At 45.4% G+C, this 20,231-nt stretch overlaps 1 long non-coding RNA gene across 2 annotated transcripts in view; it reads left to right on the top strand.

The window, feature by feature from the left end:
• Nucleotides 1-10,528, top strand: part of LOC307199405 — a 60,134-nt gene extending 49,606 nt beyond the window's left edge. For both annotated transcript variants that reach the window (XR_013831974.1, XR_013831975.1), the window contains exons 2-3: nt 5,177-5,395; nt 9,895-10,528. This is a non-coding gene — a long non-coding RNA (uncharacterized lncRNA). The remainder of the gene's footprint in view (nt 1-5,176; nt 5,396-9,894) is intronic.
• The last annotated feature ends 9,703 nt before the right edge of the window (nt 10,529-20,231 follow it).

The raw sequence follows: 20,231 nt of genomic DNA, 5'->3' as shown, positions 1-20,231 counted from the left end.
CAGCACTTCCTGTGACCCTCCAACTGTTGCTAAACTACAACCCCCATCAGCCCTGACCATTGGTTATGCCAGCTGGGAAGGAGGAGTCCGAAAACATCAGGTTCCTCTATCTGATGTTAAGCAAAGAATGGAAGGCAAGGGGTTCATGTGGTGATGTGGAAAAGTTGCCAACTCTTGTGAAATATACTCAGAGTCGAGAGTGGATTTCATGCTCTTTATTCAGCTCATATTGGTGAGGAGGAATGGAAGTTCCCCCAGAATGTCTGCTTTATATACATTATTTACACAATGGGCCCCACGTGATTGGCTAATTCTGGGATTCACCTGTAGGCCAATCAGGTTGCAGATTCACTTCCACCTGGAGCTGGATTGGGTGGCTCCTGTGGACCAATCAGACTGCTGCCTTTTGGATCCTATTCAACTCAGTACATAACATCTTGGAATGAAAATCTTGGTACCTGGGTAGGGTCTAGGGGCAGAGGTTGTGCCACACACACCTTAGAGGCAGAACCTACATGTGAGCAGAGTTTGAGTCCACATAAAACAGCTTGTTTATCTCAGGTGCCAAGGTACTGCATGTGCTTCCAGGTCATCTACAACGCAGCAATGCCAGCTACACATGATCTTCTCTGACAGCATATATCTAGGCAGATAAAACAATGGAGTGTTGGAACTATTAGAGCTTTGCTGGAAATAATTTGCCAGGCAGTTTGAGGATAGGGTGGCCATGTTTCTTATTTTACAAAGAACAGTTCTCTCTTTCAAGGGAGTGTCAGAATACAGTCCTCTAGTTGAAGAAAGGTGTGGTTAAAGTCTGGTTTAAGATAATAATAAAAATTGCAAGAAGGAAGAGCAGGAGAGTTTGAAGTGGACCACCAACAATTAGAAGCTGGACATTAGATTGAGCAGGCATGGGTCACCTGATCCCAGTAATCCCAGTTTTCTCCATTATGATGAGACATACTGCATTTCTATTTAAATTAATTACTTCTAAATTTGCACCTGTACATATAAATTATGCAAAGTGTATGCATATATTTGCCCACTTTTTTTGGTGTAAGTGGACGCCTTATTTGAGGGCAAAATTGCTTTTCTCCATGCTGACTTGAATGCTGCTGTTATTAGGGAGTCAGGTGAGATGTCTTGTATAACATCTAACCTGATTTTGAGGGACCAGTTTCAGCTGATGAGGTCTGAGGATGTGGATGAGGTGCTTATAGCAGCTGAACTCATGACATGCTCTCTTGTTTTTTGCCCATCATGGCTTCTTCAAGCTAGCTGATGGGGTTGGCTGGGTGGGTCCAGGGAGTGGTCAACACATCTCTGCATGAGGGAGCAGTGCGGCCACATTGAAGGAGGCAATAATACAGACCCTCCTAAAATAAGCCTTCCTAGACCTTGAGGTATTTGACAGCTGTCACCTGAACATAAATATTTCCATTTTCTGGGTAAGGTGTTAAAGAGAGCAGTGACGGTTCAGTTGCAGACATGCCTGGAGGAGCACAATGACTGAGCATTTTAAGTCTGGATTCAGGTCCTGTCTAGGAACAGAACTGGCCTTGGTCACTCCTCAGTGCAGCTCTTTCCAGAACTGATAAACTCCTCAGCTCCTGGATCTGGAAACCAGACACATAATGCTTCGCAGCCATTACTGGATACAGCCCTACAAGAAGGAATAAAGGTAAAGGTAAAGGTACCCCTGCCCATACGGGCCAGTTGTGTCCGACTCTAGGGTTGTGCGCCCATCTCACTTAAGAGGCCGGGGGCCAGCGCTGTCCGGAGACACTTCCGGGTCACGTGGCCAGCGTGACGAAGCTGCTCTGGCGAGCCAGCGCAGCACACGGAACGCCGTTTACCTTCCCACTATAAAGCGGTACCTATTTATCTACTTGCACTTAGGGGTGCTTTCGAACTGCTAGGTGGGCAGGAGCTGGGACCGAAAGACGGGAGCTCACCCCGCTACGGGGATTCAAACCGCCGACCATACGATCGGCAAGTCCTAGGCACTGAGGTTTTACCCACAGCGCCACCCGCGTCCCTACAAGAAGGAATAGGACCACTGTAAAACAGTGCCCTCACGGCAACAGTCCTAGGAGGTTATAATGGTCCATTGTATCGAAAGCTGCTGAGAGATCAAGCAAGAGCAACAAGGTTGCACTTCCGTCCTTCTCCAGAAAAAGGAGTGACCAAGGCCAGTTCTGTCCCTAGACAGGACCTGAATCCAGACTGAAAATGCTCAAAATCATTGTGCTCCTCCAGGCATATCAGGTATATGATTTTGGGAAGTTTCTACCTAGAACCTTCTCTTCACTGGAGGGTTAAGAAGCCTCTGTGGTGAAGAATGCCTATGATCAACATAGGCTGATACTCTGCCTCTGATCTTTCCAGGACATGGATAGCTTGGCCACTGTAACTCATGACTACTTCAATGGGCTCTTGTGGGGCTTCCCCTGAGACTTACTCTTTCTAAGCCAAATTATCGGGGCTTACAGCAATAACTTTACTTCTTTAAAAAACCCACTGACTGATTCACACATGCACATGTCTCAGCCATCAATTGTTCAATATTCAGTCCTCAATGACTCACAGGCAGTTGTGTCTGAAATGCTGTCAGGCAGTATGGAAAACTTGCGAAATAAATATATTCATAAGTTATGTTGTCCTCCTTGCCCACATGCAACTCTGGCATGATAGCCAAGATGCCTGAGACTTCCACCCCTTGGTAGCTCTTAAAGGATGTACCATGTGCACAGTGGCGCCTACATTGACTTGGGGAGGTCAGAAGACATCAGCCATCTGAAGGATCTTTGTGAGTGAAAGGTTTTGCCAGTTGAATGTAATTTGACTTAAAAGTTGCTTTGAAAAGATCGTGCAGCTGATAGCTTCTCATTTGGGTGCACAGCTGAGGAAGAGGTGAGGAGGAATACATTATTTCATCAAAGCCTGCTGCTTTTAAATGAGGTGAAATCCCTCCAGCAGGAAGAGAGATGCCATCGATTCAGAGTCTGTGTCAGTTAATATTTCTCTTTCCTTAGCAGCACCCTTCTTATTGGTGTCTTCACCAATCAGTGTTGACATCAACAATGTAATGTGCTCCTTTATTTGTGAGACAGGGGATATTCTTCAAAAGACCAAGCAGAGAGAGGCTGCTTTTGCAAAAAAAAGAAGAGCAAGAAACCCCTGAGGCTCCTTCATTTGGTGCTGCATCTATAGCAGCAGCAAGTCTCAGATACTACAAGGTTCCTGCTGTGCTCTTGAACCACACACTGCAGTTAGGGTCAGTTATGGAGACGGCACCACAAGACACTTGTGCCCTTGTGCTGTAGCTCCTATTGACAAAGGGCTGGTCCACATAACATAGGCATTCAGGGAATAGGTCCTCGCTCAATGGGAGAGCACTTTCTGCACAGGTAGAAGGTCCCAGATCAGTTCCCTGGCATCTTCACACAGCACATGGTTAAACTGATGGCTTTAAAAGGGATTGGATGAATTCATGGAGGAAAAGCTTGTCGATGGCTACTAGTCATGATAGCTATGCTCTGCCTCTATGATCCAAGGCAGTAATTCTTTTGAATACCAGTTGTTGGAAGCCACAGGAGAAGAAAGTGCTCTTGTTCTCAGGTCCTGCTTGTGGGTTTCCCACAGGCATCAAATTGAACAGGCTCTTCTTATCTCTGGTTGAAGTTGGGGAAGACTTCTCTTTGGAACTCTGGATAGCCTCTGTCAGCCAAGAGTTGTCAAGGCTCAGCTAGATGGACCAAAACTCTGACTTGGTGGTTGGTAGCTTCGTGTATTCCTCCCATTTCAGCTATAACCAGACCAATGGAAACTTTGTGCTTACAAAAGATCCCCATGCCGTGATGAATTCTGTAACCTGTATACATTCTGCAAAAAAAGCAAGTGTGTGTGTGTGTTATCTTGGTTTGCAGAAATGATTTTGCATGGCAGAGGGAGCCTTTGCTATAGGCCAAACAACCTCTCCTGTACCCTAACTTCTGAGATTTAGAATGACAGGGTGCAGCTTGACACAGAGTCGTGTCACTGGTCCTTCAAACACAGCATTGTCTAAAAATGTTGGGCATAGCTCTCCAGGGTATCAGAGTGCCCATCACAAGAAAAATGGCAGTAGCCTTGTCAAACAAACTCAGGCTCATTATACCTGGTCTATGTAAATAGCGTGTAGGAGGACAAATTGTGACAGCTTAAGTCTTTTATCACATCATGTCGTGGTGGGGTGGGAGTAGAGTCTCATTTTCAAAAAATCACACACACACACACACACACACACACAGGCCAGAAAATTAGCCTCTCCAGGAGAAATCTATATCAGAATCTTTGTCCCTGACACCTAGTTTTGTACATGAAGGTAGTTTTATATTATGTAGAAATGCATTCTAGCCTAGGAATGTCCACAAACTCTTTCAACATCTTGTCTTCTGCTCATGTAGACCAGGCAAATGATTCTCTGGATGGTGAATCCTGTACCAAACATGGTGCCTTAAAGTGGGATGGGGACTGAGAAATATACCTGGAAATGCTGATAACACCTTGTAGGGGAAGCCTATATCGGAGTTATTTTGAGTAACCAATGCGCTTATATAGCACATCATCTGGTATCAGCCTCCTCTGATCTTCTGCTGCCCCATGACAAGGCTTCTATGAGTGACAGGCCATGTCATCCACAGTGCTCCTTTTGCTGGCACTGGTGTGTCCACCAGGGAGGGATATCTGCTTCTTGTGTGCAAAAGCAACAGACCAAAGGTACAATCTTCAGCAGAAGTCGCTTCAGATGACTGGGAATTGAATGAGAGCAGGGGCCAGGGATGATTGGAGCTGTACTATGATAACACCTGGAGAGTCACAGTTCCTTCATCCCTGCTCTAACCATTACACTGTACTTGCACCATTAAAAATCTACAAGTCAGATGACAGAAAAACAGAAGATCCATTAAAGAGCATTAATTTTTTTTGAAAGGCAATCTGATTGGACCAAGTATTTTGATCTACCTGTAATAACCAATGGGTTTCAAACATTCACATCAGGACAGAGTAAGAATTAAAAAACTAATTTAACACAATGGGTGAAATAGCTTGCAAATGTATCAAGCTCTCTGAATTGCACTCACCAATAACAGATTCATCTCAAATTCGTTTTATTATTATTATTTTATTTTAGAGCTGCTGAAGAAGAAATTGCCGTTCCTGGACAGCACATCCTTAATCTTTGAGCATCCTTCCGTCATGTTCTTTTTATCTGCTGCTCCCAGTGTCTCAGCAGAGGAAAGTCAATTCCTTGGATATTTTAAAGTCCTCTAAGTAATGAGGAGTGTATTGGACTCCAATTTCTTTCAGCAAAGCTGCATTCATTCATTGTGCATCTAATGTGTCGGCCAAGGTAACTGCATTGATTTCAAAATACCCACCTTGATGCTTGCGCAAGGCACCTGAAATGAAATGGGCCATGCAATTTGAAATGTCAATATATCTTACGTCCTGATTCAAACATGATTGATGCTGCCTTGCCCACATCACTTATCAGGGTAGCTGGAGTATCATATACATGGGAAGGATTTGTGCGCAGTCAGTGCATTCCTTTGGGCCACAGATCTTTCAAGTGCAAATAATGCTGCATAACATGGGCTGCTTCATGTGAGAAGTGCCTTTTACCCATGGTGTGGGTCAGGGGCATTGTTAAGGGGAGCCTCAGAGGGACATCAACATATGCAAATATTATGCAAATTTGTATCATGGGCCTGTGCCCCAAGCCTTTTAAGCACTTCTAGCAATAGCCCTGGTGTGGCTACATAAGATGCCAATACAGATAACTGCTTTTTGTATAACAGCATTTAAGCTGTGTATACACCATATATTTAAAACACAGTTAAAGCACATAGCTCCCACCAATGAACCCTGGGAGCTGTGGTTTGTTAAGGGTGCTGGGAACTGTAGTGGTGTGAGGGGTAAACTACAGTTCCCAGGGTTCTTGGGGGGAAATCCACATGCTTTGACTGTATTTTAAGTGTACTGTGTGCATATAGTCCATGTTTAAACTGGGTCACTGGATGAGGCAATGGAGATCCATGTGAAGCAATTCCAGTGACTCAGACCATAAATGAATCTATGTGGAGAACACCCCTGGAAAAATGTTTGTCTGATGACAACACCATCCCCCATGCTCCCCTTCAGCAGGGGAACTGAGCTCTTTCATTCTGTCAGCATAGCTGGGTTGACACAAGTCCATGCCTGAAGAGACCACTGTGGTCTAGAAGGTTCTAGAATCCGCCTTTGCAAAAGAAGCCATCGGTTTGTTCTCCTTCCCATGGTGGGATTGGTTTTGGCAGAGAATGTGCACACATTCCTTCCCTGCTGGCGATTCCTTTATATATCTTGTGTGTTCTCGGAGTTGGGCCTGTTTAACTCTACTCTTGGGCCCAGCTAACTGGCTGAAGAAGTTTCTTCTTCTTCTTTGCTATGGTTTAACTCTTTTGGACAAAACCATCTGTCAGCAGCTGTGAAAGGACCAAGTTTTTCCCAGATGTGACAGGGAGCTGATTCAGAGCCAGCATTTATTAACAGGCAGAGTGTTTGACTTTGACCTGGGATTGGTTTGGGTGGTGAGACCACACTACAGTTCAGACTGGTTTAATATCCATTACCTCTCCCTAGAGTTATGAAAGAGCAGGGAATTGCCAAACTACAGATCATAGGATTCTTGGGATGGTAGGGAGAGTCAGGATACTCACATTCATGTAGGTTATGAGATAGAGTTATCTCAGTCACATATCAGCCAGGAATCCTCAGTTCAGACTGGACATAAGAATCTGCTAAACTGAGCAACAGGTCCATCTAGCCCTGTATTGTCTATCATCCAGAGTCTCCTCAGAGACTCAGGTAGAGTAGAAGTCATTCTTACCTCCTGCTCCTTGCCAAGGGATTGAACGTTGGCATGATTTCTATGTAACGTATGTGCTCTGCCACACAGCTCTGGGCCCCAACTGCAAAAATACAGCCACTTTATCCCCCTAGCTGAATTTGAAGTTGTGGGAATGTTCAGGGAGGCAGGAGAGGATATATTGTTTAATTATATCCTTCCCAATTTGTGTTAACAAGTTCTACAATTTAGTAGAGTAACATTCCCATTTTTAAACTTACACAGCGGATAATGTTTTTGCCAGGCTTGTTTAAGCCTCTAAAATAAGTTTCCTGGTAATTCCCCTTTTAAAGGTAAAGGTAAAGGTACCCCTGCCCGTACGGGCCAGTCTTGACAGACTCTGGGGTTGTGCGCCCATCTCACTCAAGAGGCCAGGGGCCAGCGCTGTCCGGAGACACTTCCGGGTCACGTGGCCAGCGTGACAAAGCTGCATCTGGCGAGCCAGGGCCGCACACGGAAACGCCGTTTACCTTCCCGCCGGTAAGCGGTCCCTATTTATCTACTTGCACCCGGAGGTGCTTTCGAACTGCTAGGTTGGCAGGCGCTGGGACCGAGCAGCGGGAGCGCACCCCACCGCAGGGATTCGAACCGCCGACCTTTCGATCGGCAAGCCCTAGGCGCTGAGGCTTTAACCCACAGCGCCACCTGCGTCCCTAATTCCCCTTTTATTCCCTCCTAAAAAGATAGACACAACACAGTCTTGTATAAAATAGTTTACTCACAGTTTCATGCAGTTCACAAAAGGATCCCTGAAGGCAGGCTTAAGTTACAAAATATATACACTTGGAATCCATCCCATAAGGAGATAGTTCCTTTGTCCTCTTTGGCTAAGAGAGCATCTCAGGCTGATGCTTCTTCGATGAAAGCAAAATGGAGAAGAGAGAGATGTGGTGGCCAGTCCTGTGCTTTTGTTACCTGCACAGGTAAAGTCACACTCACCTCTGGTCACATGTAGAGGAAGTTTGTCCCGGCACAGGAGGAAACAGGAAGTTTATCTACTGGCTGGACAAACATCCCTCTTCATGTCTAAACATGTCCACTCTAGGAATGTTGTATTTAACTGCTCTGTGTTTCACACCCCACAGAAGTCAGGACCTCTTATACCCTAAGGACACTTATATTCCAATTTGTTTGTCTGCATATTTATGGCATTTATAACTCACCTTTCCTAAATGGACATGATTCCACTCTTCCATTTTAACTGCACACCAACCCTGTGAAGTAGGTTAGGCTGAAAGATAGTGATTGGCCCAAGGCCATCCAGTGGGGATTTGAAACCTGGTTCCTCAGGCCCTAGTTCAATGCTTCAATCATTGTATCGCAGTGACATGTCTAGACCAGAGGTGGGCAAACTTTTTCTGTTATACGATCAACATTCTAGACTAGGCTATGGCGGGAGGATAATCATGTTCTTGATAGCTTCCCCTGTCTTCTACACCACAAATATGCCTTTTTCTCCATTCACCACCTTTCTGCATCATATACTGGCATCATATCCCCCACTCAGTCCTTTCAAGATGAAGGTCATAATTCTTGAATGCCAGAAATTTTCTTCTGTCTGCTAACACTGTACTGGACACCAAGTAATCTGTGGGTAGCCAAAATCTGTAACATTCCCAATCCCCAATGCTTCTGAATCCCATATCCCACAGTGATAGAACCGCAGGGAGAATTAACGCTGCTGTAATGCTTGGCACCTACGGGATGACATTTGGAGATGATCCCAGAATAAATACATGGGGGCGGGATGATATTCTAACTGGTTATACACATACTTTTTCTCAAAAGGGACCTTCTGGAATAAGTGTTTGCATTCCTACTAGGCTGTGTCTATGACACTGTCCTCGGAAAATATATATGGGAATTAAATAGATGTGGCTGCATTATATTGGAGTAAAATCACTGGTCCATCATTACTAATATTGCCAATGGTTCTCAGGTATCTTTGGAGAGTCACTCCCAGCCAGCCAGCATATTCAAAACTGGGTTAGATTTACATTTACAGTTACATATACATACTACATACTACACACACACACACACACACACACACACACACACACACACACACAAATAATTTCTTATTTATACCCCGCCCATCTGGCTGGGTTTCCCCAGCCACTCTGGGTGGCTCCCAATGGAATATTAAAAACATGACAAAACATCAAATATTAAAAACTTCCCTAAACATGGCTGCCTTCAGATGTCTTCTAAAAGTCAGATAGTTGTTTATTTCCTTAATATCTGATGGAAGGGTGTTCCACAGGGCGGGCACCACTACCGAGAAGGCCCTCTGCCTGGTCCCCGTAACCTCACTTCTTGCAGTGAGGGAACTGCCAGAAGGCCCTCAGAGCTGGACCTCAGTGTCCGGGCTGAACGATGGGGGTGGAGACGCTTCTTCAGGTATACAGGGTCAAGGTTGTTTGGGGCTTTAAAGGGCAGCATTAACACTTTGAATTGTGCTTGGAAACATACTGGGAGCCAATGTAGGACTTTCAGGACCGGTGTTATATGGTCTCAGTGGCCACTCCCAGTCACCAGTCTGGCTGCCACATTGTTGATTAGTTGTAGTGTGTGTGTCTGTGTGTGTGTGTGTGTGTGTGTGTGTGTGCTGTGATCACCACACACATGCAACAGTCAGGCACACACCACAGCCTGTTCTGTTGCCTGAGATGCAATCCTTCATTCAAGCCTAATTTCAGCAGTCGGAGAAGACTTTGTGGGTGCCAAGGGTGTCTCTGTGGGACCCTGAGCACCAGGTTGGCAGCTCCTGCCCTAAACTGCAACAGCCATGCACCAAATAATTTCCCCCTTTTCGTTCCACAAAGTGAAAGGCTTCATATACAGAACAGGACACAGAACTGGGCATTAGAAGAGCAGGGTCACTTCAGGGAAATCCTCAGGTCCAATGTGTACCAGCATTTTGTACAATAATCCATGTTTTCTTCTTCTCTCTTCCCAAGGCAGAGCCATGAGGGAAGTTCACGCCGATTGAAAGCAAGTTGGAGATGCACAAATATGTATGTATTAACATGCAATAAATCATGCAGAAATGCTAAATCACAACTGTAACCTTCTGATACTCTATGACATGATATCAATCAGCAGGCTTCTGTGTAAATATGTCTCTGTCTTGTGGAGTGCCTGCTAATCTACCCGGACTTCATCATTGGCACCATGCTAATTAATAGGCACGATTCATAATAAATAAATTATTTTCACCAGCTAAAACATGGAATTTTGTTTATTTGCTTATTTGAAAGTAAACATGCTACCCACTGACATCTGCTGAGAATGTGGCAACAAATGGATGACAGCAATGGTAATGAACAGTGTCTGCTTTATTTATGTAACTGCAAACAGTTGTACACCCATTCATAATTCTTCCAGTAAGACGGAAGCCCACACAGAGCAGAGAGAAATGGAATCCAGACACCAGTTTGTGCAAATGAAGGACAGATTTGGTTGCACCATTCAAGCTTTCAGTTGTTATATTCTGTGACTGAAGTCACTGCAATTAGTGCTGGATTATAGCTACTGTAAAACCAGATGAACAATGTGCATTTATAAATTCATGGTATGAACTAAAATCCTTTAAATGTGAAAAGGGAGGGGGATATTATTATTATTATTATTATTATTATTATTATTATTATTATTAAAATTGCTTACATCTCACTTCTGAAAGCGGCTTGCAACAAACAAGAAAAACAATTACCACCAAACAAAATAAAAGAAACCTCAATTAATAAACAACACACACACAACAAATAAACAGATATTATTGCATTATAGTACCACAAAAGCAGGAGAAACACACACACACACACACACACACACACACACTTCCAACTGTAGCATTTGTGAAGTGAAATATCCCAGGATTTTTGCAGGAAGCTATGGGGCATGCACCCACAGCAATAGGAAGCAACATGTCCACTCGGAAACTTTTGCAGGTGAAAAGAGAATTGAAGGTATATAACCACCTTGTTATAAGAGCCAGGTCCTGGGAGACCAGGGTTCAAATTCCCCCAAAGGCCATGAAGCTCACTGGGTGCCTCTCAGCCTAACCTACCTCACAGGGTTGTTGTGGGGATTAAATGAGGAGGGGAAGAACAATGTATGCCACCTTGAGCTCTTTGGAGAAAAAGGTGGGACATGAACATAATAAATAAAAATATATTGAGCACAAATCATCACGAATACAATCAGAAAGGATATCAGGGAGGTGGGAGGTGGAACAGGGGACGGTGACCTTGAGTTTCCAGATCTGAGTCCCCCAAAGCTTGGTATGGACCGATGTCCTATAAATATGTAGCAGCACCTCAGATGGGTTTAGCTGGTGTTCGGAGCCCTGCCATCTCCACATCTCTGGGAGAGGCCACTGAAAATATACAATCCCCAGCCGGGAGTGATTTAGGGAAATGAAAAACAGAGAGCAGAGCTGGAGGAGGTGTCAAATGTTTCTCCTCGCCTCCAGTTTGATGTGACCACTTGCTTTCCCTCAAACCCCCCCACCTGTCTACCTCTCCTCCTTGGCTGCTGTCTACTTTTGAAAGCTAAAATGTCCAACGTCAATAAAAATTGCAGGAGGGACAGTGGGGGGGGGGTGCACACACATTTTAATTGGTGTGTTATTATCAGTTGATTGCAGTACATTCAAGGAAAGGAAGAAATGAAATGTCAGCTTTCTTCGGTCTGGTGATCCAGATGTTTTGCTCTCCACCCCCCACCAGCCCCAGTCCGAATGGTCAGGGGTGATGGAAGTTGTAGTCATACAATATCTGGAGGGCACCGAGTTGCAGAAACCTGGCTTAGACTCCACAGTTTTCTCTGAAGCCCACAAATAGCTACAAACTTTTGATGAATTTCCCCTGCCTTGGCTCTCCTTTTCCAGAGAAGCCTCTTTTCCTTTACTTCAAAAGACAGCTGCATTAAGCAGATGGCAACCAATGTGGAAGAGACCAATCAGTGAATAGGGCTGGGGTGGGTTTTGAAAGACATAGAGGTTCAAAGCATAAACAAGACATACTTTGGACCTGTTCACTCTTAACACTTGGGAGAGAGACCTCAGCTGGGTGCCACTGAAAAGCTATCAGCACACCAAATCAGATCATTTATTCACCTGGTCCTGTATTGCCTATTAGAGTGTCCTACCATGCAGTGGACAGTCCTCTATTTGAAGGGCTGCCCAGCCAAAGTCCATTTTGGAGATGAAGAACCATACTGAGGGAGAGCAGGAGGGCTCTTGAAGTTGCCCGCCAACAGTCAGCAGACTGAGAAAGCACACAGGTTACTTCAGTATTCTCTGCCACAGTGTAGTACACTTCTGTTTCAATTACAGGGCCCTTCCAGAGTGGAGTTTTATTGACGGTGCATTCTGTAACATTTTCTGGATACGATAATAGTTTATAATAGTTCATTGATGAGTCCCCAGTGCTACCTCAGGATTGCTGTCCAGAGAGGCTAAAGCACAACAAAAGCAGGGCCGAAAGAAACTTGAACATCTGTGGTATAAAAAGGGATGGGGTTTCAGCAGGAAGTTATGGGATATGCACCAATTAGACAGGAAGCTGTGTGACCGCCCCAAAATATTTGCAGACACAAACAGTATTGAAAGTTGGATTGCACGTAACTGCCCCCCCCCAAAGTGTCATGAGTACAGATCCTAATAAATGTATGAAAAAGAAAAATATGTCTGGAGGGGGCCTTAGTCATTCTTTTCAAATTTGCATATATTTTATTAACATAACATTCCGGCCTGGTCTAAGGCCCTATGCTCCTGTGATTGTGCAAAAAAGCCCTTAGAGCTATAGTACATCCCTGACACGCCCCCTGCCCTTTCTGTGACAACTTATGCTAATTTAGGTGGGAGCTGAATCATAAAGTAAGGAACCTCAGGTCATGAGAGCATAAGGAGAGTCCTGATGGACTGACCAAAGGCCCATCTAATCCAGCACCCTGTTCTCACAGGGACCAACCAAATGCTGATGGGAAGCCTGCAATCTGGGTCGGAGTGCAACATACTCTGCCTCCTTGCAATTCCAGGCATCCAGTACTCCAAGGCTTAAAGCCCCCAACAGCGAAGACAGAGCACAGCCATTGTGGCTAGTAGCCACCAATAGCTTTCTCCTCCATGAATACTCCTTCCAAGTTCCACTAGGCAACATCCTTACAGGTATTCAGAGGTGTACAGGTCCTCCAGAAGTTGTTGGACTCCAACTCCCATCAGATGCCCGCAGTAGTCAGGGATGGTGGCAGTTGTTGCCTAGCAGCATCTAGAAGGGCCTCAGGCTTCCCCATCTCTGGCATGAAGTTCCTAAGGGCAACACAGGCCCGCTGTGATGAAATAGCCGACTGCAACTGACACAGGGATGAGTCACGTACATACACAGCATTTCAGGCACCACATGAAGCCATCTCTCCCCGCACAGGCAAGCCTGCCAGACATGTGGCACTCATCTGCTATGATGGAGCTGAAAGTAACTGAACAATCTTCTCTCTTGTTGCCTCGGCCCACAAGGCTTCCGCAGTGGCATGAGTGGATGCCACTCTGTGTGACATAGACATATCTGCATATTGTTCAGATGGAGGGTGTTAATCTCTCCTCCTACGTGGTATTCTAAAACACACAGAGAGAGACCACAAGCCAGGCAGGGAGGATGTTCAGTATCTTTCATTTCGCTGCCCTCCCCCCTTCCTTCCTTCTTCCTCCTTCTTCCGAAAATGGCCTATGTTTAAAAAGTACTACCCCCGTGGTTTCTGACTATTGCTCAGGGCAATTTTGCTTAGCCTAGCGGAATGTCCTGGAAACTGCTGGCAATAACTTTTAGCCCCCAAGACTGGAACATGTTGAGCAGAGACAGAAAGCCTATGAACAACTAATGGCCGGGAGCCAGAGTAAACAAGTGCGGTTCGTCGGGTTGCGGTCAGAAATGTCTCCCTTTTCAGTATGCAGCGCAAAATCCTCTGCCAACAGTTGCCATAAAGTTATTACACAAAGCTGTTTTTCCTCTCAGTAAGACAAACCCAATGAAAGGCTGCTTCTCGTCCAGCCCCTTGCTGACATTAGGCCTCCGAGATAGTCTGTCATGCCAAGAGAGACCTGTGTGAGCTGCGGTCTCCCTTCCAGGCTGCGTTTTTCATTAGGCTAGTTAGGGCTTCTGTACAGAAGCAAGTGAGAGGGGGTGGAAGGAGGGGAGAGAGCAGAGAAGGAGAGCAGAAGATTACACACACACACACACACACACACACACACACCTCTCTTTCAGGATAGCATGACAAACCACAGAGCAGCAAATTCTGTCCTCCCTTTCCAAACGCCGTCCTAGCTGGCCTGGGCTTGCGAGGGGAATTGGAGCATAAGCTGCTAGCTTGTACCAAGCCAGACCATTTGGGCCTTCAGCAGTGTGTCTATACTGGGGTAGGGAACTGCAGACCCAGAGGCTAGAAGTGGCCTTCCTCTCCCCTAGCTACCAGAACCCACCAGAGCACCATTTCTGACACATTAAAGCTCCTTAGGAAGCTGCTAGTTGCCCCAATGTGCCTTTAAGCTCTTTGAAAGAATTTGTGCAAGTCTGATTTGAATTAGTTATAAAACTCTACCTCTTACGTCCACATTTCCTCCCTGATTATAGGTGCCTACCCCCTGAGGCCATCATACCAAGCAATGGTTTTGATAGTGAGGCTTCTTTGTTCTTACTGATGTCAGAGTCGGCTAGCACCTTGGATTTCAGTAGTAGAGACTCACCTCTTAGGATGATTGGGGCACTTCCTCATGAACCTCCGTCCATCCTGAGCCAGCCCCTGCCTGCCTGCCGTCTTACATCCATTAGAGGGAGCGGGTGGCACTGTGGTCTAAACCACTGAGCCTCTTGGGCTTGCTAATCAGAAGGTCAGCGGTTCGAATCCCCATGACGGGGTGAGCTCCCATTGCTCTGTCCCAGCTCCTGTCAACCTAGCAGTTCAAAAGCACAACAGTGCAAGTAGATAAATAGGTACCACTGTGGCGGGAAGGTAAACAGCATTCCCGTGCGCTCTGGTTTCCGTCACGGTGTTCTGCTGCGCCTGAAGCGGTTTAGTCATGCTGGCCACATGACCCAGAAAGCTGTCTGTGGACAAACGCCGGCTCCCTTGGCCTGAAAGTGAGCTGAGCGCCACAACCCCATAGTCGCCTTTGACTGGACTTAACGGTCCAGGGGTCCTTTACTTTTTTTACTTTACCTTACATCCATTGCAGGAGGTAGCTCTGCCTGTCACCTTCCTCCTTCTTAGTCTCAGTGTTGCCCCTTGTAGAACTCAGCAGGGAGGTCGATGGGAACAAGACTAGAATTAGTTGGCTCCAGCTGCTATTGGCACTGTCTCTATGTACTGCCGGCCTCCCTGCCTTCCACTGCACCATTTCCAATGGTACCACTGGGTGGTGTTAGCTGGAAAAAGTGAATCCATCCTCTCCTTCCCCTTTCTTTTTTTACAGTACTAAACTCTCCTCCGGTGCCTCCAGGCCCCCGGCTTCCCTGACAACAGCCGAATGCATTTCCTCCATGCTTCCTCAGCCTCTTAATAAGCATGCATTATTGTGTGCTCTCTGTGCTGCGCCCAGCAGATATAATAATAACACCGTCTGCTGAGCTTTTCACAAGGCACCCTGCAATAACAGCACCTTCTCCTCTCCTCTGAGTTAAAAAGAGAACAGGCTGACATGCATTCCGAATGCACCATACCAGTGTAATGATAGCAATGATTACATGGGAAAGTAAAAGGTTCCATGGCATCCGTGTTATTTCAATCCACTCTGACAAGGAAGCGTTTGAGCGGCGTCATTTGTGTTCCTCTTGTGCCTCCCTTTGAAATGACCAGTTTGGCACAGCAGGTCGGTAGGAGAACCTCTGATGGAAGGACATGAAAAGCAGGTACCAGGTGCAATTATTCTGTGTATGCACATTTCACCCACCAGGGCTAATATTATTTTTTACCAGAGTGAATGTGAGAAGTATGGATAGCTTTTGGAACCATTCCTAGTGGTGCAGCAATAAAACTGCTAGCACATTTGCAAAGCTGAGCAGGGTCTGGGATGGTTTCAAATTGGATGGGAGACCACATGTGTATGGCCCTTGGGGTCTCTTATGATTCTACGGGTTCAAATTCCTCTGTCCTTCTCTTCTTCCTGACCATGCAATGTGTCATCTTGTCACTCTGTATTGGGGCAAACTTATTTAATCTGCTCCTAACAGGTGGCAGGAGCCTCAGGGCCCTTCACCAATATCAACTGCCCCAATTTAAGTTGGATATTCTGGAATTAAAGAAGCCATCCCAGCTTCTGATTGGATCCTGGAATGTCCCATCTTTTGGTCCAGTGCTCTGGTGGGAATCAGCTGGCTCGTGCAGAGCCCCAGACCCAAAAGTAAGCATCCCAGTTTGGGGCTGCCAGATATTGGAACGTATGCAACATACATGCTGATCTTTCATGAAATTCTTGGCAAGCAGCATCACGTGGTGCAGAGATGCTGTGCTAGATGCAAAGGATGCTTGCCAACCACTAACTGAAGGGACATTTCTGAAAGTCAGAGTTTCCAGTTCTGAAGTCATTCAAGAGCAGTTCTCATGCTCATCCTAGATGTGAATCCAGCTCCACCCTGATGCCTATGGTGGAATAAATACCGTAGGTCATAAGATTGTGTCTCCCCTGTGGGCTGTTAGCTACAGATACAGTAGTATAATAGTATATGCTATAGGTCACACAGGATGAGCCACAGAAACCCCACACTATAAGTGACGCCATCACCTCCAACCCTATTTGTAGCTCCTATGGATGCAAGTCAAATGCCTGAGGCATGGCATAAATTGCAAAGAACCCTAAACACATTTGGAATTGGACCACTTTTGACTTACACAAAAAAAGCAAAAGGTCCTCTCTGTGTGTGTTTTAAATAAACTCATATTCATTGACACAGCAACTAGGCTTTATTTAAATTGGGGGGGGGGAGGAATAGTCACCATCATTTCCTTCATTTTTGCAATAATGGACAGAATGGCAAGGCATTTCTCCAAAAGCATATCCAGAATGGGCAACACAAATCCTGTTGTTGTTTTTGTTGTTGTTGTTGTTGAACTATCTACTAAAAGACACCCATATTTTTTAAAAGTTTATCTTTTGCGGTATGCCTTCAGTGTTTGATAAAAGTTTGAAATCAGTTCTACAGAAATCTGACACTACTGATCCAAAAAGTACGTAACTGAAGGCAAGGATCTAAGCATACAGTAAAAATAGTGAAACAAGATTGCAATTAGTAAACAATATATCCACTCCTTTTCTTTACTGTTAACCTAACATTCTCTAGGTGTAAAACAGTGGGATCTTTATAAAGCTGATGGATGGTTATATATTTTATTTTCAACACACCTTTTCATCAAGACTTGATTTTAAGGCATCCCTTCCATCATATATGCATCAGTGTATGAAGCTGACCATGTATTCCTCAGCAATTCCCCAGAGTGGTACTTAGGCTGTAATCCTGTGCACACCTGCTTGAGAATAAGCTCCGTTGAACATAAAGGGACATACATCTGAATAAATGTAGGATTTCCTCTTTAATCCTCAGAGTATTAGGTAACCCCTCTAAATATTATTTTACAGTGTGATTCCTTTATGTTTGCATACTGATGAAAGACAGAACCTGAAATTCAGGTATGCTACCAATCAAATTATGTTAAACAAACCTTTAAGACACTTTCCACTATATAAATAATTTTTAAAAAACACACACAGAGAGATGATTTTTAAGTACAATATAGTTATTGCCAGGGTTTCAAACCTGGGACTGTGCCTGGGGAGCCATCATTCAGTGTAAAAGCCTGACGGTTCCGTATTTTTTGTTTCATCCTTATTCTTCAGTCCAAGTAGCTGAATTAGCCAGAGGTAAGAAACCCTCTCAGTCCCATTTGTAAATAAACAATAAAAATCTAGTCCAAACAATGTTACTTATTTAATTATTAAGATGACCAAGGGTTGCAGGACAACGTACATTAAAAAAAATGTTGTTGTTTAGTCGTTTAGTCATGTCCGACTCTTCGTGACCCCATGGACCAGAGCACGCCAGGCACTCCTGTCTTCCATTGCCTCCTGCAGTTTGGTCAGGCTCATGCTGGTAGCTTCGAGAACACTGTCCAACCATCTCGTCCTCTGTCGTCCCCTTCTCCTTGTGCCCTCCATCTTTCCCAACATCAGGGTCTTTTCCAGGGAGTCTTCTCTTCTCATGAGGTGGCCAAAGTATTGGAGCCTCAACTTCACGATCTGTCCTTCCAGTGAGCACTCAGGGCTGATTTCCTTAAGATTTCCTTAAAAAATTACAATACAATAAAACATCTCACAACAAAATAGAGAGGCAAAACAAAACCAGGAGTCACAAGCATTTGCATCTTTGGCAAACATTCCTTGTGCGCTACTGTTTTGTTGTCAGGAACCAGCACAGCAAGAATCAGGAACTGTGTGGAACTGAACTTTGACGCTGCTTATAAGGAGCGATTATGGGCAGCTGTGGATGGGAAAGCTTGCAGGAGTATGATGGCCTCTCTCAGCCCAGCCTCCAGGGTGGATCCACCTATCCAGAGGGCCACCTGGCTTCCCTTGACCTGGAAGGACTATAAAAGCTTCCAGCTCAGGAATGAGCTTTGCTTCAGCAACTGTTAACCTTGAGCTTGCTAGGGTCTGTTATCCCTGGTGCATCTTTCCCTGCCTGCCTCTCTGGTCGTGGTCCCAGGGACTTTGTACCTTCTGTTCTCTACCTACAGTGCCAGTTCTGTGAGGCCTCAAGCCAGATGTCCATGGTGGGTCCCCTACCACTTGTGCTTTGCCCCAGAAAATAGCCACTAGGGATAAAAGAGAAGCAAGCAACCTCTCCGGACTGGTGTGTGTGTGTGTGTGTGTGTGTGTGTGTGTGTGCTTGTGTGTGCATTCCACAACAAACCATTGATACAATAATAGTGCATTCGTGGTGGGTTTATACTGGGCTGTCCGCATATCATTTCCCTTTATTCTGGGATGCTTCCCCAGTGCTACCACATTATTGCCATCTTGATGAGTGCTCATACACTGTAGCACAATAAAAGAGGGACAATAAATAAACCAGAATGCCCCTGGTATAAAAAGTTACAGAAAGAAGGAATGGGACATGCACTGATTGGAAATGAAGCAGTATGCCAGCCCTGAATTTTTGCAGGAGCAAACAGTCTTGAAAGTGGAATTATGTATAACACACCAATACCATCATGAGCACAAATTGACATGAATGCACCATAAAAGGACCTGAGGTCAGCATCAAGCAGTCAGTAATGGCAAACAGTTGGTAAGGGCAAGAGGGGGTGAGCATGAGGAGCAGAATCAGCGACTTGTGGGCAGTTGTGGGTCCCCTGCTAAGGTGTGGGCCTTGGCATATGCCCGGTGAAGCCAACCTCTGACGTTGACCCAGTTTTGTTTTCAGGCTGCCTCCAACTGTCAGGGACTGGTTTGGATCGGAAGATTGGGGAATGCAATCACAGGGAGATCAGCTCCTAACAGAAGAGGAGGGAAAATATTCGCGCGTGCCCCCACCAGTCAAGCGTTTCCAGAAGCAGAGAGATGGGCATACACAGAAGCTGCACAGTTGAGAGAGGAGCTACTCAGCTATGAGATAGTAGCTAGGCAACCAGAAGGGAGGGAGCAGCTGGGCGATACATAATTGAGAGGGGGCGTGTCAGGAAACAAAGGAGATGCAGGGGGAGGAACTTCCTGTTGGTGTGCTTCTTGGCTACAGAAGTGGGAAGGAGTCAGAGTAGGCAACTGATATCCTTGTGGAGAGTTGCCTGTGTGTGTGTGCTTGTAACATAATGCTGGAATAAAAGGACTATAAATCTGCCAGATGCACTTTAATCCTTATCAGTGAGCCACCTGAAGGGAGAGGGGAACTCCCGTACTTGACACAAGCCCAGCATCTTGACACACCTAGGCTAGCAAATGCAGATCCACCCTATGACTTCTCCCCAGCCTTGCTTTCTGTGCTATGGTGGGGAACCTCCAGCCCAGTGGCCTAACTAGTCCACCCAGGGCCGGATTTAGGTTTGATGAGGCCCTAAGCTACTGAAGGTAATGGGGCCCTTTATATGTGATATTTTAGGGAGCAGGCTAGCAGGCGGGACCCATTACTTACATCACAGGAGCCTACACAACACAAAACACTGTTGCTGTATGTAGGTTTTATTTTATTTGTTTTTTATCTTATATTTTGGAAATGTATATCCAGTTTTTTCCCTTTAATTTTTTTGG

This window comes from Podarcis cretensis (genome assembly GCF_951804945.1).
Source record: "Podarcis cretensis genome assembly, chromosome: 12".
NCBI classification, from domain to species: Eukaryota; Metazoa; Chordata; class Lepidosauria; order Squamata; family Lacertidae; genus Podarcis; species Podarcis cretensis.
The sequence above is the reverse complement of the archived record's forward strand: the minus strand, read 5'-3'. Positions and strand labels throughout refer to the sequence as shown.